Source organism: Siphateles boraxobius, unplaced genomic scaffold, assembly GCF_051911475.1.
Source record: "Siphateles boraxobius isolate OS27281-9 unplaced genomic scaffold, OSU_SipBor_1 19, whole genome shotgun sequence".
Classification (NCBI taxonomy): domain Eukaryota; kingdom Metazoa; phylum Chordata; class Actinopteri; order Cypriniformes; family Leuciscidae; genus Siphateles; species Siphateles boraxobius.
Window position 1 is genome coordinate 31,337,874 of NW_027508799.1, and position 24,627 is coordinate 31,362,500.

The 24,627-nt window shown below is 38.4% G+C and overlaps 1 protein-coding gene across 7 annotated transcripts in view; it reads right to left on the reverse strand.

Moving 5' to 3' along the window:
• Window positions 1–22,201, reverse strand: part of cald1a (caldesmon 1a) — a 48,847-nt gene extending 26,646 nt beyond the window's left edge. For 5 of the 7 annotated variants that reach the window (XR_013205395.1, XR_013205394.1, XR_013205392.1 and 2 more), the window contains exon 1: window positions 22,078–22,198. The gene's annotated coding sequence lies outside the window, so the exon portion shown is untranslated. Of the gene's footprint in view, window positions 1–1,823; window positions 1,843–22,077 lie in introns of those variants that run through there. The other 2 variants (XM_077235013.1, XM_077235011.1) reach the window with 2 other exon arrangements.
• Window positions 22,202–24,627: the final 2,426 nt, after the last annotated feature.

Here is a 24,627-nt window from a genome sequence, read left to right on the forward strand (position 1 = left end):
ACGGGTCTGCCTCCTCCCTCTCTCCCCCTTTTTCTTTCTCTCTCTCCCATTCCGACACTGTCCCTCTCTCGCTCTTTCCCTTCCCGACTCCCAATTATTGCCCATTCCATTCCTTTCCTTTTTTCTCTTGTTCCCTCCCTCTCTTTTGTGATCACGACACTGTTGCTGGTTAACTGGGATTCGCTTGCGGAAAGCATGCTTAAAAATGAAAACACTTACAGACTTTTTGCTTGACATTGTAGATTTAAAAAAAAAAAGTTATTTGCTAATAAAAAGTAGCTAACTACATTGAAGCTATTTAAAGGGGCAATATTTTACAAGCTATCACAGGAAATTAGTGGAAAATAACTGAAAAGAAGTTGGAAATAGTGGTGGAATAGGACAACCACAATCCAAAACACAGTAGCAGAACTCACATATTATACTGTTTACATTGGAATATGATTTTTTTTTTTATTGCACTAAAGCTGTAACAGAAAAGAAACAAATAGTGAAAAATAGAAAAAATATAGAGAGGATATTGATTCTATGGAATTTTATATTTTCAATCTCACTAAACAATTTTTTAAGCGAAAATCACTTAGGGTCACAGCATCAAACTGCAGTTTACATTACATACAAGTGGAAATAGTGTAAAATATCACTGCGTAATTTTTTGAACCACTTTATTACATGAACGACCCAGCAAAAATGCTACTTTGAGTGACAGCCTGCTTGATTATTGCCTCAGCTTGCTTGGTTGTACAATGACAAAAAAACAACAATTTAGCATTTTTCTAGTGAGAAATGTGGCTGGTTGTTGGAAAGTCAACACTTTTTAGCATAGCTTAACTGTCCTGCTACTAAAAAGTTAGCAACATTACTTTTTGTTACTGCCGGACACAAACACACACACACACACACAAAGTGTGCAAGAAAAGAGAGAGAAAGAGGTTGTCAGACACAAGAGAACAGGAAACACTTCTCCTCCTCAATCCCTCCTCCCTATTCACATAAAGCTGATGAGAGAGAGAGAGAGAGAGAGAGAGAGAGAGAGAGAGAGAGAGAGAGAGAGAGAGAGAGAGAGAGAGAGAGAGAGAGAGAGAGAGAGAGAGAGAGAGAGAGAGAGAGAGAAAATGGACAAAACAAAAACAACAGCGGGAGAGGGAAAGCAAGGAATGTGAGTGAGAAGTGAAGAGCGAGAGAGAGAGAGAGAGAGAGAGAGAAAATGGACAAAACAAAAACAACAGCGGGAGAGGGAAAGCAAGGAATGTGAGTGAGAAGTGAAGAGCAAGAGATCGAGCCGATCTTCCTTATCAGGAAGAACCGAAGTGCCCGCATTCGTAAACCGCAGGAATGTGGTCTATCTTTAGCTGGATCTTCTGTTTGCAGGAGCATGGCTGCTCTTCATATCTGAGCCCTTGAGCAAACAGCACTGACTCAGCTCAATAAAACTGTCACAACTGTGTACGATCAACTCAAATTGAATCACGCTCTCGCAACGATGATGACTACACATGCTGACCTCATATACTAAATTTATGATTGAAATTCAGGTTGTGTTTGTGTTTTGGTGGCGTGGTGTGTACTAGCGCCGTGCACAACTGACAATAAGGCCGTGTCTTCAGAGAAAGAATGTAAAAACGGATTTGCCTCTTCCTTTCAAAGACCACCCGTGTGCGGCTACAGCTAGCGTACAAGCCTCCTAGGCGTCCCTAGATTCATGTCGATGCACTTTTTCCCTCTTGAATGTTTCATAACGGGGGTCTGGCTTCCCCCAACAAGCAGGGAGACGCCTCCTGTCTAGAGAGCACGCGTTGTAATGGCTGTAATAACACATTCACCTGGTAAATTACTATGTTCCTCATAAGTGCGGTGCTTAACCCTTCATCAAGGCTCATCACAGCAATGACCCATGGGAATGCAGTCTTAGAGCCTCCATCTGTGATGTTCTCTAGGTCGCGAACGTACACACGGATGCCTGTGCCAAACCACACGAACGATGCAGCTTTGGCTCTCTTTAAACTCTGTGGGGAAAAGGGAGCAACTAATGAAGAAAACTAAAAACGATGGCAGACGGAAAACTGTCCTTACTGCATTATAATGGATTTAAACTGGTTTTGCTAAAATGGCTTTTGAAATCATGTCAGCATGAAACATTTGCAAATGATTTTACTTTCGTATTTTTTTTAATAAAACAATGAGAAAAAATGGTTTTATAACATTTTGATATATATATATATTTATTTGAAATATCGTGCACTGATGAATCATTAATGCTTCAAGTAATGTGCTGTAGCAGAGTTTCACGGTTTGAAATGTAATCCACCTCTGACCGCAAGTAATTCCTCGTACCCGCTTTGCAGTAAAAAATAATCACAAACTCATTAATGTCAACACACATAGCCTTAACAATTTACCATTAGTTAGATGCTCGTAGTTCGCTGAGATAAATGTTGAGGTAAAAACCGTTCTTTATAACCAGAGCCAAAGCTGATGTGATCCACAACCCCACTGCCAAAAGGATTAAATAACTAAATGTTTGGATCTACCACCCACCGTCTTTTGGACCTCAGCCACCCTGGACAACTTGAGAGAGACTAAATTTACGGCTCAAGAAAAGAGTGGAGCGTTGCCAACATAAACCATCACCCTTATTTGCATGTCTGTCAATATAGGTCCATTAACATCGACTGGCTTCGCTATCAGAGTTTATGCTAACACACTCTCCGCGGCCGCAGCGGGAGTCTGGCGTAGGAGGAGGATTCAGATCATCTTCTCTGGCTAACATTTTAACAAATGGAGGAGCTGCGCAGACATGTTGCCTTAAAAAGCGTTTTACTGTAATGTGGTGTACATTTCACCATGAAACAATGTGGTATTAAGAACCAGATCAAATGGCCTCTCCTACAGGAAGAAGTATAAAGTAAATCTATGTGTAAGCATCAAAATGTCATGACGTGCAATTACATTGACTGCACTATTAGTTCCTAAAAGGAAGAGGTTTATACTGTGCAGGCAGCCAAAGTAAACAAACAAATGGGACAATTCCAAATTCATATTAACATCAACATGAAATGGCTTTCGCAGCACATTCTTTAAAATGATGTATTTGTAGAAAATAATAAGTAGTTAAGTTTATTAGATTTTGATGTGAGATTGTAAAGAAACTATTTATTTGTGAAACACCATGCAGTAACACATAATAAAGTAAATTTGGATTTCATGCGGCCTTTAAGAACATGTAAGAATGGGTTACGTCAACATTTTTTTGAAGAAGTCAATGCTAAGGAAAAATTTATCATCAGAAAATGTTTTCAGGCCTGTTAAAAAGTGGGATGTTTTTGAGGTTGTGCGAGGGGGGGTGAACTGTAGCCAGGTGCAGGAAGGTATCCCAGAAATCTGCAGCGTCAGCAGCCTATCAGAGGTACACACACCTCACTCACCTGCCACCTCATTAAAAGACACTGCAGGTATGCCAGCTATGTGCGGCCTGCTTTTCCATCTGGATTCACTGACTCAAGACTCAAGTCTTTATTTCTTCTTATAAAGTACTTTATTATGTAGTATTCATGGAATGTTAATGTATTAATCAGTTTAATCCTCAATATTCCTTCTTACCCTTAAAGATCAAACAAATAGGCTACACATAGTTAGAAATACTAAAAATCCCAGTCACTGAGCGGATAAGAACAAACCAAGAGACAGGAGACAGAGGAGAGAGAATCTAATTCTCATGCCATATTTTGAGAGTGCTGAGTCACTCAACAAGCTGCAGAGAAATAAAGAGATCAAAGAGGGTGATCTGGGAATGCAGGTCTCTGTGAAATGAACCTGATCTAGGAGAACGAAATCTATACTGCTGTGCAGTCAGTACACCTCTGTCTGTCTGCCTGCGTCAGTGATGACAAACCTACAGACCTACGGCAGAATTATGGTTGTGTGTGCTTGCCGAGATGCGCAGGAAATTGAGAGCACCAATAAAAGTGACTGGAGGCCAGCCGAAGTTGTCCCATAAAGCCGGCTGAATGATTGGCCGGCACACGGCCGCAGATCTCAGGACCGTGTCAGGCCAATAATGGCAGGGCTCCAGCACCAGGTCTGGTTCATGTACAATATACCAACAACTCTATGTGACGGGCCAACAATCCCCATTAACACAGTTGTGTTTATGTGCTGAAGGTCAGACAACCTGCTGTGCTTCAGAGATTTTAGAGAGAAAAAGTATGGTTTGGTGCAGTTTGCCAAAATTGTTGTCCTCAAGTCACCAACAGCAAAAAAAAAAAAAAAAAAAAAAAAATCTTATTAGAATAGTTTAAATAGTCTTATTTTTAACTATTTAAATGGATATAGTTTAGCATTATCATTAATATTTGTTTGTCTTTAAGTTTTGACAGACCAAGGGAAATGATGCTTTCTCTGATAGAGACCAAATGGTGAATTACTTATAAATGAAATCCAGGTGAGACATAGTGTGCTTATTATGGGGGATTTGGGGGGAGGGGGTCTGACCTCCCTAATAACAGGTAGACAAAAGCAAGTCAAAACTAAAGATTGTGGGGGTCTTAAAAGTACATATAATTTTTTACATATACTGTATGTTCAACAGCATTTTCAAACAACATTTAACCACAAAATGTAGATTAGAAGTTAGCCACAATACATACTGGGCTATAAATATATGCTTAAGTCTTAGCTAGTAGCAGATTTTCGTTAGTATCAGTACACAACAAATCTTTGGATTAGGTTAACTTTAACAGATTGTAAACTGGAATTATACAGAGATGTCTTTAAAAACTTCAACCCCTTTCAAAATCACTGTATAATTTGCGCACTGATGGTATTGTTAACAAAAGCAGAACAATTGTACTCTTTTTATGGTGATTTCAAATATGAAATATCACCCACAAGCAAATAAACCAAAAGAAAAATCAAATTCTGGAACCTGGGATTATATCTTGTCGTACGGAAGGACACTAGCCCTGCAATGTCGAGACATCCCTAGCTGTGAGTCTTTGAGTTGGTAACACCACTTTATGCACAAATGCTGGTTTGATTACTTTGGCAATGTTTGGCTTATTGAAGGTTGATTTCACGTAACCAAAAGCTCAGCTGGGACTCTCTGATGCATCAACACATTTATGGCTCTAGGGCCTTAGAGAAGAAACAGAAGGAAAGAGAGATTAAGTAAGAAAAGACATGGAGAGAGACATAGACAGAGCGAGAAGAAGAGCAGGATGTGGCGCTATAAATCCAGTAGATATTTTGGCAGGAAGAGCAGCAACTGCTTTTCATGGCTGTCACTGTGAAAGGAAGAAGCTCTGAAAAGTATAAGTGCTTATGATGAATCTCACACGAGTAGAATATTTCAATGGCATGGGTAGCCAAAAGATTTTGTTTTTACATCCGCTGCATGCAAATGGTGAAATGCATGAACTATATCTATATCTATATATATATATATATATATTAATTTGAAGTCGCTTTGGATAAAGCATCTGCCAAATAAATTGAAATGCAATAAAGATAAATGTACAGTCAGCCAGTCATTATAGCAAAATAAACCCTTGCAGGGTGATACCAGACACCTTGGCTTTGTGTCGGGATTCTGATAACCACATCAGGGTTTATTTTGCGATAATGACTCGCTGACTGTACATTATCCCTTAGGTTTTTAAAATGGGAGGGAAGGGATCAAATATTCAAGCAAGGGCAAAAATAGGCCTCAGTCATTGAATTTCCACTTGAGGTTGGAAAAGGAGATTCCTGCATTCCCAGACAATGGATCGCATTCCCCGACACGTTTGCATGTCCTCTGAATCATTCTCAACCATTTGGTCTACAGTTACCTGCTCAAACACCAAATATGTCTTAAACCGCTCAATTACCCACAATGCCATGCAATTACAGGATCTGGGATAAAGTGTAAATGTCAATAGCTGTCCTAAGAAAACATTATAAACATCTTACTCTTTGATGTACAAAATGTTTTGCGGAAAATATACCAGCTGGGTATGCAACATATTCACAAATATATGGCAATTCCTCTTTTAAAATTCCCTTAATAATATATTTTTATATATAACATTATATGAATAGTTCTTTTTACAATCCATATTGTTTAAAAAAAAATCTCAATTCTATAACATAGGTACTATAAATGGTGTTTATTTTTTTCATTATAATACAAATGTTTTATATACATTTTACCTATTATTATTTGTTATTAAAAGACCTAAGTAAAATTATTTGGTTTGCTACACTAAAAATAAATCCCCCTAAATGTTCACTTTTTCTTTCCGACACAGAAATGAACAAGAGAAATGTGAGGCACATGTGTTTAAGATGTCGGAAAAATGTTTTGTTTCCGTTTTTGAATGGGCAATTTTCATAGGCATTAACTCATTAAACCCAGGGCCATTTATTTCCGCACTACAGCAGCTGTGCTTCTGGAAATGCATTTCAGGTGCAGAGAAGCTTTCATGCTATGCATTTTAAAATGCTGATTTTAGATGGTCCTCTCATGCACGTCCAAAGATCGCACCACTATCAGCCAGTATCGGCATGCAAGGTCCTAAAAAAAAAAAAAAAAAAAAGAGAGCAAGAGGGAAAAGGCCAAACTGAGATGCTTGTACGGCATCAAACGTCTGCTGCCTATTGGCTTGGCTCCACATGACCAAATATGGTAGGAAAAAAGCTCTCTTTCCCGTAAGCAACACACACAAAAAAGAAAAACCCAAGGGTTTCACATGCTGTGTAGACAGATAGAGCCCTCATATTGAAACGCGCTGACCACAGAGAGAGAGTGAAGGGAACTTCTATCTGCACTCCACGGAGCGAATGATAGCACTACGTGACGTCCGAGTAGCAAACAAATTTACAAACAGAAACAACAAAAAATACCTAACATACTAGCAGTCCCAAACAACATACAAACCCTCTTCTACACTATACTCAACACACAAAAAAAGAAAAAACAGCACACAAGACAAAAAGCTTTTCCCTCCCAGCATTTTTGTCCAAGATTGAGTGGTTTTAGCTTTGAGCTACGTCTCTTCTTACAGAGTGGAAAAAAAGATTCTTGTCCAAATATCCAACGTTTCAGCCACGAAGATGGCCGTGACAAAGCGCATTGGACCTTTGAAGGAGAACGTATCGCAGTGAGCTTTTGATGTGTGCTTCACGGTCTATGCTGCATGTAATACAAAAGAAATGAAGCAAAACTCATTTAGCTTCCTTATCATGACATGTAATGTTTTTCATGACCTGTTCAAATCACAAAAGCATGCAACTAGACGCCTGCCAACACTTAAGGGTTTAAGCATTCATTCATCGAGGTTTGGACCTGATGAGCTCAGTGTTACGTCATCTGAGATACTTTTCTATAAAAGCGATTGTGTAGGCTAAGCTACATCATAAATTGACAACTGAGAAATCGTTGCAAGGAAAAATAACTCATGTTTTACTCATCCATTACATCGTTCAAAACCACTATGACTTTTTTCCCTGGAACACAGAAGGAGAATTTCTGAAGAAAGTGGCTGGTATTTTTCCATTTATATTCTCTGGGTCTGTCAAGCTCCAAAAAAGAGAAAAATCATCCTAAAATTATTTTCAAATGATCATAAAAGTAGTCCATACATTATTGCGGGTCTTCTTAAATCATATGATAACTTTGTGGGATTAACTATCCCAAATTAAATTTGATACCCACTGAAAATCTTCCCTTACACAGAAGCGATAAACTATTAAAGTTGGTCTCAAATTGGTCTTGAGACATCAATGCATTATTATTTTTTTTAATTTCTTTTGAGAACTAGAGAGGAGTGAAACTTTAGTATTGGTCTGTTCGTCACAATAAGCTACTGCATGACTTCAAAAGACTTGGAATATAAAGAACAAGTCCTACAGACTCCTTTTGTGGATTTTAGTGTGCATTTCGATATTTTGGAATGACTAAAATATTTTATATTTTGGATATTTTCATTAAGCAACATGGCATTCATTTTTTGGGAGATATATCCCTCAAAGTTTGTTTCAGCATATAGACCATCTGCACCAAATTAAGGTATTGAAATCATCAGGCTTTGCTAAATATCAATTACATACTACTGTATGTGGCCTAGCATGAGGACCTCATTTAGGAGAAAGCCGCTCACCTTTTCTCTCACAATTATCATAACCCAGCACACCCTACGTTGCACTCTCTCCTGTACGTTACAGCTTGCTGGAACATTTAATGGAACATTAAAATGTATTTCTCATAAAGTTAAGAAGTTCCTGATGTGTCTTGTAAAATGTGTCAATCGAATTCAGCTCACAAGAATGGCAACAGAACTGAAAGAAAAAATATAGTTAAAACCACCAGAGTGATTTAAAGCCCTGCTCAACATCACTATGGGAGAAATCTCTTCATGTTGTGCCTTACATAGTAGCAATACAAGCCAAAAGCATGAAGCATACACGGCTTTCCAGCCATGCAACATGCTCCGCTCGTCCCCCATCCTCAGAAACCAACTTCTGTCATGTCATTTGTTTATGTATCATTTGTTATGTCTCTGAACTGTGCGAAAACATTCACTCCCTGAGGAGAGTAATCATCATGGCTAGTGACATTTTTCCATCCAGTTTTCCATTCCATCAGTATTAATCTTCCTCAGTGTGGCCGTTTTATAGCCCAGAATTCAGACAATGGAATGTGCTCTTCTTTAGTGCATGAGATTTTAAGAGAATTAAGGGCGTTGCATTCCTCAGAAGAGATAGCAGAAATAAGATTATGCTTCGGGCTGGATGACCCCACTGGCAGGCATTACTCAAGGATGCGCCATTCGGGAGTTTGAGAGGAGGAACCATATGTTGCGAGCAAACCCTCAGAACACAAGCACTGACGTTTTAACAAAGGATCACTAGTGAATCAAGGGTAGGGTAAATTCAGATGGTAGGGTCAGGATTCGGTGTAAACAACATGGAAGCATGTCTAATAGCAACGGTTCAGGCTGCTGTTGGTGGTGTAATGGTGTGGGTTATATTTTCTTGGAAAACTTTGGCCCCTTTGTACTATTTTAGCATAGTTTAAATGCCACAGCCTACCTGAGTATTGTTGCTGACCATTTCCATCCCTTTATGACCTCAGTGTACATATTTACGATGGCTACTTCCAGCAGGATAACAAGCCATGTGACAAAGCTCAAATCATCACAAATTGCCTTCCAAGTCTCAGATCTTAATCCAATAGAGCATCTTTGGGATGTGGTGGAACGGGAGATATCATGTCAATATAGACCGAAATCACTGAGGAATGTTTCCAGCACCTTGTTGAATCTATGCCATGAAGAATTAAGGCAGTTCTGAAGGAAAACGTGGGTTGAACCCGGTACTAGCAAGGTGTACCTAATAAAGTGGCCTGTACACACACACACACACCATGACCTATAACATACAAGTGCACAGATATGCATGTTCACGGCAGAATATTTTGTACTACGTGACTCCTTAGATGACACATTCTTGTGTGAGTGCAGAACCCTTTCCCGTGCCCCTCTCCTCTCTCTTCCAGCTACGCTACCAGATCTCCCCTCTTCTGTGCATATTTCTGCTGGCTGTTATTATTAGCATGGCTCCAGGCCAGCGTTGTCAGGGGCTGAGCACTGTGTGGCCCCCACGGACACTTAAGAGACGGCAGCATGAACTGTAAGGACGCATGTATTACACACATGCACACTAAACCTCAGTCATACAAGACATTGTGTGGTAAATTCACCGTGGCTATGTAAAGTGCCACAGGGCTGTGCAGTTCGTTCAGGAAAACCTTAAAAAAAAAAACTTTTTCAATGTGGCTGTAACTGCCAGTTCCAAGAAAAATCTCTCTTTTTCTTTCTCTCTCTCTCGCACAAACACGCAGTCACTTATATTTACTCGGCTTTGGAAGACTTTGCGAGCTTTATGATAAATTCCTCTATTTTAGTCAAGTGAAATATTGCCACAGTTAAGCCTAGAAAGCGTTCCGTCATGCAGCTCAACTCAATATACCCTTCCACTCTGCAACAGCGTACAAACCCTTTTAAGGAAAAAAGGTGCATAAATCATTACCTCAGAGTTCAACATAAAGGACTCCTGCTGCATAATCTTTACATTTACAAGAAAAACACAAATCTCAGCCAAGCATGAAATTGTAAATAATTGAATATTGGAGCTATGGGGCGGTTTCAAGTTGCTTGGTTGAGGGTCCCTCATCATAGCTAATAGCTGAACTGGAAATGAGATTACTTCACAAACCCAAGCATCAATGGAGCAACTCCAAGACGACATTGGACCGCAGTCTCACACACTTTTACACACCTATGCCACACACAAGCACCCATTCAGAGGGCTGAGATTGGTTGTGTTGCCATATATCCTGAATGACTCGCTATAGCGTTTCAGAAGTGCCCGGGCGACCGCGACTCAATTCCCGATCATTAAGTCTAACCTGGACTAATGGAGGCCCGTTATTTCCGCGGTGGTCTGGTAGACGCCTGTCACAGACTTGAGTGGCATTGCAGCCTCACTCATTCACACACACACACACACAGACACAGACACAGACACAGACACAGACACAGACACAGACACACACAGACACACACAGACACACACAGACACACACAGACACACACAGACACACACAGACACACACAGACACACACAGACACAGACACACACAGACACACACACACACACACACACACACACACACACACACACACACACACACACACCAGACTGTCAGACGTGATCACAACAAGTGCCCATTGTTCTTGTTACTGAGGCTGTGTTCATTAAAGCAAACCTTAATGAGGTCTGCTGGTCTAACATTGACACACACACACAACAAGACCTCCATCACATTCATCAAAACCTCTCAAGTATTTCATCACTCAAAAAGACACACACAAATGCCTTAACCTACTTTTAAAGACATGTTTGAATGCATTGTGCGTCAGTGATTAACAATAATGAGTCTGTAATTACGGCCAACTCCCTATCAATTTGCATCCCCCATTTTGTTCCCCCATCAGGCCAGGAAGAAATAAACAAAGGGTATGTTTGCTGCTGCTATTGTTTTGGTCTCAGCGTCACCAAATGCTAATTTCCCCCCAATTTGGTTCTTCTAGAACATATTGAGCTGTCCTGCTATAAAAGGTAGCTACTTTTTATGGCAACATCCTAACTGAAATTTAACCTAATTGGTGGCCAACTCCAATAGAATTTTAAGTTAGCATGTTGCTAAGCTAAGAGCCAACAACATCAGTTTTTAATTTACAAATTTTTTATATTGATGTGTATTTCAACATGCAATCTTGGACGTTTTTTAAAAAGAGCCTGTCAGGGTACATTAAGAAATTGCCTTTTTCACAAAGGATATATGCAATGCTGGCTTAGAATTTGGCCAAAACTATGTTTTTTACATTGTAAATGCACCTTTGACAAAAAGTATTCACAAAAAGAGTACTTCTCTGATGCAGTCTAGATAGGCAGGGTTTCGGAACAAAGTAATTGAAATGGAACCACATATGTGAGCAACTCTCCTATGTTAAAGAAGTACTCTTTTGTGATACTTTTGAGTACTCAGAAGAGTAGGCAACTATGGAACATACTATCGTGTCATGATTGCATCTTTAACGGATTATCAAATCAATCAAACCTCTTTATCTAAACCTCTCTACTTAACTGTCGGCTTTGCATATCTGCCATGTTCATAGTTTAACACTTTTAATTCCTATTTGTAGTTCTCAACTGAATCCTCCTCAATAGTGCAATCCATTGTGGGCAATATTAGCTGTTAAACGGATAGTTCACCCAAAAAATGAAAATTCTGTCAGTAATTACACACCCTCATGTTGTTCCAACCCCGTAAGACCTTCGTTCATCTTCAGAACACAAATTAAGATATTTTGGATGAAATCTGAGAGCTGGATCACTCCTACATAGGCTTCTAAGGGATTGAAACTTGTTCCCCGAAAAGTTATTAAAGACATCGTTAAAATAGTCAAAGTGACTTCAGTGGCTCAATCTTAAGTTTATCAGGCGACGAGAATACTTTGTGCGCAAAAAAAACAAAAATAACGACTTTATTTCAACTATGAATTTCCTTCTCTGTTGGCCTCGAGTCAGTTCACTAGTGTAATAGCGTACGCTTCTGTTGTTGTACGTCACACGCATCACACACATGACCAGCGTCGGCCAATAGTGAGCCTACGTGTGACGTAGCACTACACTATCACACTAAGTTAACTGACTAGAGGCCCACAGAGAAGGAAATGTATAGTTGAAAAAGTCGTTATTTTTGTTTGTATTTGCGCACAAAAAGTATTCTCGTCGCTTGATAAATTTAGGATTGAGCCACTGTAGTCACTTGGACTATTTTAACGATGTCTTTAATAACTTTTCGGGCCTGGCAAGTTTCAATTCCTTAGAAGCCTATGGAGGAGTGATCCAGCTCTCAGATTTAATCAAAAATATCTTAATTTGTGTTCCGAAGATGAACGAAGGTCTTACGGGGTTGGAACAACATGAGGGTGAGTAAATACTGACAGAATTGTCATTTTTGGGTGAACTATCCCTTTAAGTGTGTGCATGGATCTGCACTTCAAATTACCGCCTGAAATAAAAGATCATCCGAATACTCATTTCAAAATACTACAATTTGAGACACACTAATTCCAATTTCAAATACTATTAAGGACACATAGTATGCGAACTGAGACACAGCAGATTCCGATAGAGTCATTTTGCTAAGCTAACAACATACTCTGATAAGCATTAAAAAACATAGCCCACAAAAACTGGGCAACAATTTTTTTTAAACGTCATCGTTTTTATCGGTAATTTTTGTAATTAAATGAAAATTTATTTTTCATAAATCTAGTTGCAATACATGCAATTGGCTACCTCTTGAAGGACATAAGTAATGCTGCCTTCGAATTTGGTCAAAACGTATCTTAGAAACATTACAGACATTTTTGGAACAGCCTTAAGATACCAGCCTTAAGCTACTGTCTAGGTAGGCAGCTCACTCAGTTTTGGAACAGAGCTACAGATACACAATGAATGCAAATGATTTACTGTAAATACAATATATATTTTTATGAGTACCGCCTATGAATTACATTATATGCATGCTGAATACACTTACTGACTATTGGGACATGCATCAAATAAATCCCATGCCTTTTCTGCTCACTTAGAATCACTAGCCCTGCAAAGAACAGCAGGCAAGCGCCTCCGCTAGTTTGGACTCCAACTGAAGGGTAATAAAAATCTGCTTTAAGAAAGCCAGACCTGAGAGGTTTATTAATAGCATGAGCGATTGTAATGGGGAATCATTTATAACACATTTTATTATGAGGTAAGAGTTTCTTGAATGCCAGTTTCTCTCCGCACAGAGCATTGATGATTAAAAACTCTCACCATGAGAGCGCATTTCTGCGTCTGACTCACTACCAGACAATGAGGAAGGGCAAATCAAGAAATTAACTCCGCAGTGCCTCTCAGCTTACAAATACAAAACCGAGCCAACCCCTATACAGCAAAGTACTGCATATTTCCAATAATGTAATGGCGTCCGGATGTATTTCCAGGTAATGCCCAGGTAAATAAACATTCGAAGAGGGAATCCTGAGTGACAGCCACACCGGCCGCTTTGATGTCGGACTTTAATCAGCTTTAATTGGCACTCTCAGAAGGATGCAATGACATGTGAAGTGGAAAGTAAAAGGAAGTGAGGGTACGTACGTGTGAGTGCCACTGCCTTGCATTCCTGAGGATTCTTCTGAGGCGAGTGTGCTAGTACGTAAATATGCTTCTGATTAGAAGGAAAGAGTTCACTCAATAAAGGCACTCTTAAACAATTACCCCTGCTACTATTACCAGACGCACACATAAAGACTGAGGTCTATTAAAGAATTAACAGACAGAGGCTACGTCTACATTAATGTGGATACGTTTGAAAACAACTTTTTCATTTCAAAATGCTCTCCATCCACACTACAATGTTGAAAAACTATAAAAAATCCTCTTACGACGCCATGTGCAAATTTGTAATGGATGCACACTGAGATGATACAGAGAGACCAGACATTCTCAGAGAGACCAGTTCTCACGCTATTCTTCTGGCACAACCAATTTATTGGTAAAATATCTCACCACTAACATGTGTGCAGGTCACAATCAATCCCCATTCCGCGTGTGGTCTAAAACACAATTGCCCTCGTATTTTGACGCATGAAGATTGCAACTAAATAACATTTATCTTTAGCAACACTGTGAAAGTGAATAACACATAGCAGGCACATACCGATAACTACCTGTATAATATGCATCACGAGACTAAACATGCGTCATCATTTTCAAATAGCTCTGTTTTCACGGGCCAGACTACAATGTGAAAATTATGTTTTCAAATTTAACCACATGGGAGAGCGTTTTTAAAAGCTCAGTTTTTGCAAGACAAAAACACTGTGGACAGTGAGGCTGAAAGATAGATGAAAAAGATGCGTTTTCAAATGTATCTGTATTAGTGTAGACAGAGCCAGACAAAAGAAGACTAGCATCAGATCATACCACAGAGGTATTTGGAGGATTTTGCTCCATTTTCAACATCATCAGTCAGTTTTTGTCTTTGGCAAACCGTGTAGGTCATATCTGTTACTTGATACCACTCAACTTCATCATGTTAGCAGCAACATTATCTCACAAGATTGGCTTTTTCTTTGACCCAGCTGGGTTTGCGATAAGTATACATATACGACCTGACCATGTAAGGCTGAAAGAGCACAAAGTGAGCCGGCAAAGAGAAGCATGCTTGTTTTCTTAGGTCAGGAGGTTAGGAGAGTTTGACTAGCAGCTCGCTCAAGCGCTCCTTACATCAGCAGAATCGGCATTCGTCAAATCACTGCTCACTGGCTCTCCCTCAACACCTTTATGGGATGGTTGTTGGCACACATTCGCACTCACAACACAGGTCTTTGCTAAGCCTCTACATCAACATGACCTCATGCTAGATTCAATGTCAATTTTCATGCGTTCTTTCACTTCTGCATCATTGCTGACCCCAAATATGTCCCCTAATTCTTCATTTCCCTCTCACGGGGTGATTTCTGATGGAATGCGTTGGACATCTCTTGATTAGTTTTGTTTGTTTAGTGGGCTTTTGGCCAGGGAAAATGGGTTCGTTGAGACATTTCCTGTGCATGTTTTTGCAGATGAGAATTAGCTCACTGCAAAAAAAAAACGTTGATCGCCTGGACGTTACTATTGTGGCAATTTTGAAAACTTGACGTCACACGGTCTTTGAAAGATGTCACCCGAGATGTAAGAATGATATGAAGCTTTGGTTATGAGTATTTAAAATTTATTTTCACGGCAGGTCTGGAAAAAAATATCCGAGAAAGGGTTCTAATTGCAGCACTTTAATTTTTAAACAAAAACAAAGAAGATAATCCACAACAAAGAAAATCACAGGAAAAACATGTGGCAGCATAGACACAGGACAATAACTGAACAAACTGAGGGAGGGCTATATATACAGGGGAAAACACTAAGCAAGAAATGAAGTAACTAATTAAACACAGTTGTGACACATGAAAGAAATAAAAAACCATGGTAACTAATGAATACAGACAAAGGAAAATGATCTAGAAACAGCACAAACCAACTATGATACCAACTCAAACAATGAAAAACTACCTCTAGCCAAACAACAAACCAACTCAAAGTCCTACAGAAACACAGACCAAAAAAACAAAACAAAAAAACTGACATTTATACATAACTATTAAATTATTTTGGATGTTAGTCATAATAGGATTGATTTGCACAAACCACTTGCATGTTCATTCAGTCCAATGAACATTCCAGTAGCTTAAAAGGGATCCATGAACTGATAACAAGTTCACCTTAAATGCAATCCAAGTTGCTTTGGATAAAAAGCATCTCCTATCCATAAATGTAAATGTCCAATGATGATGCTGGGACATTAAAGCGACTCTTAAAGGGACATTTCACCCAAAAATGAGATTTCTATCATCATTTACCCTTATGCAATTCCACAACTGTATGATTTTCATATAACAAAAGATCATTTGAAAAAATGGCTTCATTTTTCTTGGCTGTGCAATGAAAGTCAATGTCGTTGGAACGAACCCCATTGACATTCAAAAGATCTTTTTTATTTCCCAGAAGAAAGAAATTCAGGTTTGGAGAAGCCACATGAAGGTAAGTAAATGATGATTTTTTTTTTTATTTCTAGGTGAACTAGCCCCTTAAAGTCACAGCTTTACATGGCTGAGCTATAATTATTTTCTTTGTATTGAAGCCAAGCAAAAATAACGATTATGTCCCCAAAATAGTAAACGTTCCCTTATTCTAAAACTGGCTACATTCTCAAGGCAGACAATTGACAGCTTCTTAGATGTCATCTTTTATTCCAAACTGAAGCATTCTCACTAAAGTTGATATATCAAATGTGTTTCTGTCCTTGACAGACTTAGCAGAGAAGCATAAATGTCCATCAGCCTTCATCACCCCTGAAAAATCCTGACAAACCAACGGTCTGAGCAAGAGCCTAGTGCACTTAAGATCTCCTCAAAGCCCGAGGCTAGGCACCATTAGACTTCTCCACTGAAACCTGTCGTCTCAATAAAGGACAACAAACAGACCACAAAGTAAAAAAAAAAAATGGAATCCTGCTGCAGAAGGACTTAATGTAAAAGGCGGGAGGAATTTCAGATTTATATATTACTAACAAAACATCTGGGGCACTTATTGCATATTTGCAGGGACCTAAATAAACATCAGCTACAGTTTCAGAGGGATCTGACTTCACAATAGAGGAATGCCCCCGTTTCGCCCTGCGTTTCCCGATTGTCACCACTGGTTTTGGAGCTCAGCAGATCCAGCAGTTCTGAGAAAGCTCAGAAACGTTGCAGCGTTACACAACTAACTGCGGTTCCTGAATCCAGTGCTTTAAAATTACAGGCTATCAGATTCAAAGCAGCGGAGCAATAGCTGAACATATGAAGGGGGAAGGGTTAGAGAGCTGCATCTCCTGAGGTTTCTGCCGCAAGTCAATCACACTAACAAAACGTTAATTGAACATTTTACAAGAGTCATCTTAAATAAACATTATTTTAGCTCTGCTTTACACAATGACTTTGAAGATGCTTTGTACTGAATGTGTAATAAAAACAGAAAGAGAATGCATGTTGCATGGTTATGTGCCTACATTTTTTTGTGGATAACCAAACGTGATTTTAGTACAGCGATGGGAGTTTCATATCTGGAAAATTGTTTTGCACATTTAAGGATAACCTCTATAATGCAAACTTGCTAATTAAATTGTCAGTATAAAAGTCAATATAATTATAAAAGTCAATATAATTACATGTTTGGATGCATTTGAAGGATCCAAAGGGAGCTTTGGCAAATGTAGTGCTCTTGATAAAACTAGTCCGTGAATGTAGACTAAACCAGATAAGAAGCAGAAAGACATTAATCTAGATTCTAGAGGGTTCAAATGCCCAAATAGGGAAGTATGAGACTGTTCAACATGTGACAGCAGAAATGTGTCAGCTATACTTTTTATCCTTGCAGTCTGACACCATAGAAAACTATAATCTACTCTGGGTGCAAATTTGTTTTGATGTGACATGCCGCTTATGTCTGGTGAAGACACTCTAGGTAATTTACATACAAAGAACATCACAACCTGCCATATTAACATAGATTTCAACTGATGTGCTATTTAACAACAGCTCAAATGTAGCTAATCCAGCCAAGCCATATTTATACTGCATTACTGTTATTAGTATTTTGTATTTAAATATAGTGTTATATAAATGTAAAGAAGCTGTTTCTTAGGTAATGCTAAACTTAAGAATTTGTCATGAACAATCTTATGTCATTATGTTATAAATCAATATATATGCTTATAAGTAAAGAAAAAAAAGAGTACTATTTAAATTGGTATTAAAAAGACTATGTAATATAAAAAACAAATGTCATCTTTCCAGAAAAATAACTAACAATACCTATATTGTGATAGATACTGTTACTGTGATATAAAATAACTCATTTCATTTCATACTCATTTCATATTGTGCTCATTAGGAGTTGACACCTAATGGGAAAAAAGCTTAATGAATTAAAACAACGACCAGGGAGAATTAAATAGCTCTAAGCTAACACTTCATCCTGAAATCATCCAAAGCAAGAAAGAACGACATCATAATTCAACAAGAAAACACAGTATTTTTGATATTATGTATGCCAACAGTTGCTTAATGTAACCTACCAATATATATATATCTCACTATATCTCAAACCTCAAGTTCAATAGGCAAAAGTAAGATCCCAGAAACATTTTTTGCATCCCTTTATAACTTTTTACAATGTGCTGAGACAACAGTCGAGTCAAGTATGTAAGATAAAGATTAAACAGGTCATGAACACGTCAAAGCAAATGGGGTATTGCATTACAACATGCTACAATAAACGCTTCAATACAACATCATCATGCACTCTGTCAAAAAGACAAATGTTCCAGTTTATAGTTTCATTTCATGTACAAAAATGAACAGCCTCAAATAGTTGGTGCGTCACATCAAAAAATGCTCCTGATGCCAATTTATTGGATGGATTTATTAAAAGTGAGACGCTCTAGAGTGTTGCCTCCTTAATTGCTTACTCATGACACATAGCAACATAGCTAAAAGTATACCTCATATGTTAAACCTTTTATCTCCTTCCACCTGTTGTGACATGCCTTCTCAAGCCCCAGTACGAGGTGGAGGTGTGTTTGTGATGTCTGATTTTCAGGCGCGACACACGCAAGGGCCGTTTGCAAGGTTACTTTATTTTTCAGAAACGACATACTTCACCTTTAAGCACTAAAGCGCCGGCTCTAATTGCACAGTGCGATCAAGTGTAAGCGGCTGCCACGTGAAAAAAATGAAAACAAAAACAAAAGCAGGAGAGAGAGAGATCCAACCAGAGTCCTAATAACAACTATATCACGAAGAAAAATCATACTGAGTCCTGTATCAACAACCTGCCATTGCTAATACAGTACATGTGGCTTATGTACATTTCAGAAAACCCCTTGCCCACAAATATTAAATGTAAATATTGCATAACCATACCAAGGCAGGCCAGACTAAAAACCTACTCATAGCTTACCTTGTATGGCTGATGTCTGTTCTAAAAAAGGCGGCTGTTTTGAATTTAAGATGCTGAAAATATCGTCATAATTCTAATTATCTGTTAGTTCTCTTTCAAAAGACAAAAGTACCAAGTTGTTACGACATCCCGTCATGTTTCTTTCTTAAATGTGTCATAAATAGCAGGTTAGCCATTTTTGTAATAACATAGAATCGTAACATTAGTACTGGCGTGACGTAACTGATGAGACTAATTAGCATGTTCGTATTAATATTAGGATAGAGTTCGAATGCATGACAAAACAATTAACGTTAGAAAATCCATTTCCCTGGATCTGACAGGGTAAGCAAACTGTCAGTCCTTACCCGTAGATCCGTCCCTGGGCAGGGACTTGGCTCTATGCATCAATTGTTGATTTGATCTTGAGATGTGGGCATGGCAGTCAAAAATAAAGGTGGATGAACATGTGCTGGCGGCATTAACATAAAAATTGCATCTGTCTCTTTGGATTACAGAGTCATCCTTTTGGCAGTAGAAAGTGCTTATGACAAGGGAGAAAATTTGTTTCTCCCAGATCATTGTGACTGAGAAGTGATTTTTTCAACATGAGTGACTATTAGACGGACCCGTCTAAACCCCTACAGGCAGCTGTTACCATAACCCAACAAAGAGGGAGCCAAAAGAGAGAAAAAGTGCAAAATGTGGAGAAACAGTGCTGTTTTGCATTCCAGAGGCTATTCCAATCATATGTCACCATATTCAATCTGTTCCTTTTAAGGCAAGGGCATTCCCCATATATTTTCCAAACACCACAGTGTTATCAGATTTCATTTCATGGCCAATTACTGGCCCGCCTCACTGTCCGTGCTGCTACAGCACATCACTCGATTGTTCTGCGTTCAGCTCTTTCCTCAGGCTCGAACTCGTACAGCTAAAGGTCAGAGCAATAAAACGAGGTCACAAGTAACAATCTGACAGATTCTGTACTAAGCTGTGCATGCACATTATAGCCTGAATCAGCCAAATATGCAGCTGCCGCACAGTAGACGTCGAAGCCTGGCCTGTGCGGTTGTGTTAGTAAACGGGGCCATAAAATTAATTTAATAGTTTGCAATAAGTACAGAGCTTGCATTCTTTGTAGGTCGGGATTTATGGTTGCGCTGCCAAAACGCAAACAGCAACAATCAAGATGCTTCATAAATGCACCGCTTTAGTTCAACAAGCACTCAATGGTTCCCAGCAGAGAAATTTCCCAAAGCATCCACTCTAAACACCAAGCCCCCCCCAGCTCCATCCCAAATCCCACAACAGACATGAATTAAACAATATAAGAATGTTCATGGCCGGTGATTCCACGCCACAAATATTTTGAGAAGAGAGTGTAGAGACTCGGGCAGGCAGAGAAAACTCCAGATCCACTTTGGACAATACCACTGAGAATCTTAATGCGTTACAGCATCCCTAAACCTAATCTTGGGACAGTGGTGCCCTCCTTACTGTATGTAGACTATAGGATGCAAAAGGAGCCTAGGAATGGTCCTCTACTTACACAAAATCTCCCAAAAATATACATATAAAAACAGCCCAAATGAGTTCAATGCAAAAATAATGGGACCCAGGAATAGACTTCTGTCTACTGTGGTGAACATTATATTTTAGTGAATTTCTCTGACACTATTCACATCACAGGTTTCACCATGACAATAACTTCTCATTTGTCTTTAAAAATGTCTGATATTATTTTAGTGATCAAATTTAGCACTCTTATGGAAATATGATAATATGTTTGTCATAAATCAACATCTCAGAAAAATGATTTGGGGTTTATGACTTTCTGTTACAAAACAGGGCATTGATTTCATACATGTCCACTGTAGTGGACACCAGGACTTAAATCACATTTATCAGGCATTTTGGGAGACAAATATTGAAAGTATCAATATTCCTATGTAATATTAGATATTATGAAAAATGTGAAAAATTATTACTCACATTATTACACTTATTTTTTCATTACTTGTTGCCCCAAGAAAACATTAATATGCAAATTAGATACAATGTACAGATATATTTTATTGAATGGGAATGGCATTTATTGCCATGTTTACAATTTTACTTCATGCAGTATGCGTGTATTTAATTTCATTGCATTATATCTTTCATAACATAGTTGAGAATCATCTTTACTCAAAGTTTGGTTAAAACAATCCTGAAACTTAAATGTATTGGTGCATTTAAAAAAAATCTCATTGTTTTTGCCTATACATGTCATTTATGTCATTTTATTTTTTAAACAACTGAGTCATGGTGACATGGTGCCATGGTCGGGGTCTTTTTTCTGGGTCTCTGGAGGTTAATTTTTAGTATGATTAAAGCATACATAAGAGCCATTTAATCGGGTCAACAGAGATTCAAAATACCATTTCCATTTCCCAGCCTTATTTGGATAGTTCAGGCACATGTCAATCAACCAAGGCCTTTTTCTAAAAGGTTTGGCAAAAGAGTGGGTGTGGGAGCCAAGTGGACAAAAAATACCGAAAGTAGGCCTATAAGAGACTTGAAATAAAAAATTGTAGCATCCCCACAACACTCAAATAACACACCCTATAATGCACTGCACATACCAATGCACAAATATGTGTACATTCGTATTCCAAAGCAACTGCATCACATAACTTAAAACTTCTTAAACTTTCTTAAAATACAAAACAATATGTTATATCCAACAAACTATATAAATGCGTGCAGTCTAAGCCACTTTTTTTTCAACAAAAGACTTCATTGAGACTGACGTTAAATGGTTAATGTTTTATCAAAAAAAGCAGGAAGAGTGAGTATGTGAAAAGCGCCTAAAGTTTGTAAACTCGCGTCCAAACATCTGGCAGTGATGATAAAACTCACCTGCGCTATGAGGCGAAAGAAGTGTGCTTCCTTTAGATGTGAGGAGAAACCTGCTAAGAGAAAATGACTTGAGCTGCTCCTTCACTCCCAAATCTCCAGCGTTCAGTAACAGGACTCTGAGTTTCTGAAGCTCCTCCCTTTATTCACTTTATTCATCAGACATCCGCCTTCACGAGTCCTGTCGCAGTCCCAAACCCATCTCTGCGAACATAACCTTCATTATACGAGTAAACGAACACTATTGCATTGTAGTATTCCTATCAAATCATTATTTCATGTCAATTCAAAATGATATAAATAGAGTTTTCTTACTCAAAGTAAACATGAGCTGCTTCATTATTTATGACTGCAGCTGTAATTGGAAAACTGCAAATTGACTGCAACCTTCGACCAAACAATAGTTGCGTCGCCCTGAACAGGTTTATTTTGGTTACTGTTCATTATCCCGCTTATTAAATGAATAGGGCTACTCACCAAATAAATAAATAGGCTACGTGGTCATCGCGACATATTGATTTGAGTTGATATTATTTACCTGAATCTCATCTTAACGCTTCCGCGAAGAAAAATAGTCCATTACAATGTACAAAACAATCGGTTATAGCAGCAAGAATTACACTCCAAGAATATACACTGGAGTTATACATTTATTTGTCATTTTTGTATAACTTATACACACACACACACACACACACACACACACACACACACACACACACACACACACACACACACACACACACACACACACACACACACACACACACACACACACACACACACACACACACACACACACACATACATATGTTGAGGATATTTATTATTGATGATCTCAATAAATAAATAGAGAACCGAATTAGAGCCCTGATGTGTGGATTTTGCTTTTTCAAGTCTCTGAGATGGGTGTTTTGCTCAAAATTGTGTGTAAGTGTATTGTGTGAGAATCAGACCTATTAGACCAGTCTATTAGACCTGAGGTCGATGTCAGTGTGTGTGTGTGTGTGTGTGTGTGTGTGTGTTTGTGTGTGTGTGTGTGTGTGTGTGTCTTGGCAACATTAAAAAGAATGGCTGAAAATTAAATTATTGATCTCTGGAAAATAAATCAAGTAAACGCCATTGAAGGAAAACAAGGATTTATTTGTTCTACATGTATGACTCTGGTGAAACAGAAGTGCTTAAGTGCTTTACCTTTAAGTGCAAGCAAAATGACTCCTAGTACCGACAGCAGTCAAATGTCGATCGTTTTGCCTGTAATTTGTTTAAAAAGGAGAAGTCGCCAGATTTTTTGGTCTTTTGATCTGAGGGCTTTGCCTGCACTATATTTGCCTGAGGATTTCAGATGTTTACTTTTATATTGTGCTTTGGTTTATAACATCTGGGAATGGCCTTAGATAACCTCAGATATTAAATATGAGTTCCTGAAAATATTAGCTGCTTGCCTTAACTTGCTCTGTGCTCTTAAGAGAGGGAATATATCAAGATTGTCTCTCTCTATGGGAGTACGTGAACTTATTTTGCAGGCCATCTGAAGCATTGAGAGTTTAACATCACAGAAAATTGTAAGTGAGCCCCAGGGCGCCAATATCAAAAACCATCTCAAATGGCCTTATGATTATGGGTGCCGAGATTTTAAACTGCAACCAAGCACACACTCAAATGGGCTACGGTAGCCTATAATTACAATTTCGTCTGTAATTAATGAACAGTACAAGGTGTCACCTGTTGATTTTAATATACAAGAAGCACATGAAGCAGTTATCCACTTGAGTACATTCAGTGAACTGAAGACGTTACAGAACGATCTAATAATTCTCCTCGATCTCAACTTCTCTCACATTGATCCTAACCCTTCCTGGCATGAATAAGTGCGGCAGGATACAATGAACCTTTGGAAGTCATTTTTAACGGAGGAAGAACAACGTGTGTCTAACATTGCCAAAGAGACGGCATCTGTATCCAATCCAAATCCATCTGCTAATCATAAAAATGAGAAACCTGCATTAATAGGATAGTAAAAAAAGATACTGCATACTTTAAGATTATGAACAACGGTTTCAAAATAACTTTGATCCACTTGAAAAAGCATTTGGGAAGGCATTTTTTCTTTTTTATGTGTCTGGACAAATAGGAAACTTGCAGTAGGGCCTACTTGCACATGTGTAGCATGTACTGCACAACATGTTATTGTTTCTTACACAACTCATATTTTTGAAATAAATATTTTGAGTTAGAATTTAAATGAACTTATTCTGCATGCAATATAATTAAGTTTTACTTAACCCATTAGTTCATATTATAAATGCATTAACTAACAATGAGCAATACATGTGCAACAGTTTTTATTAATCTTTACATTCTCTTAACATTAATTAATAAAAATACATCTTTTAATTTTGATAATGTAGCCTATTGAAATTAACATTAACCAAGATTAATAAAGTATTTTTAATCGTTATTTCATGTTAACTAGTTAACTAATGTTAAAGATAGGGAAGGCAACCCTTTTGATTTGGTTGAAACTCTCTTCACATCCTGATAGCAATCAAT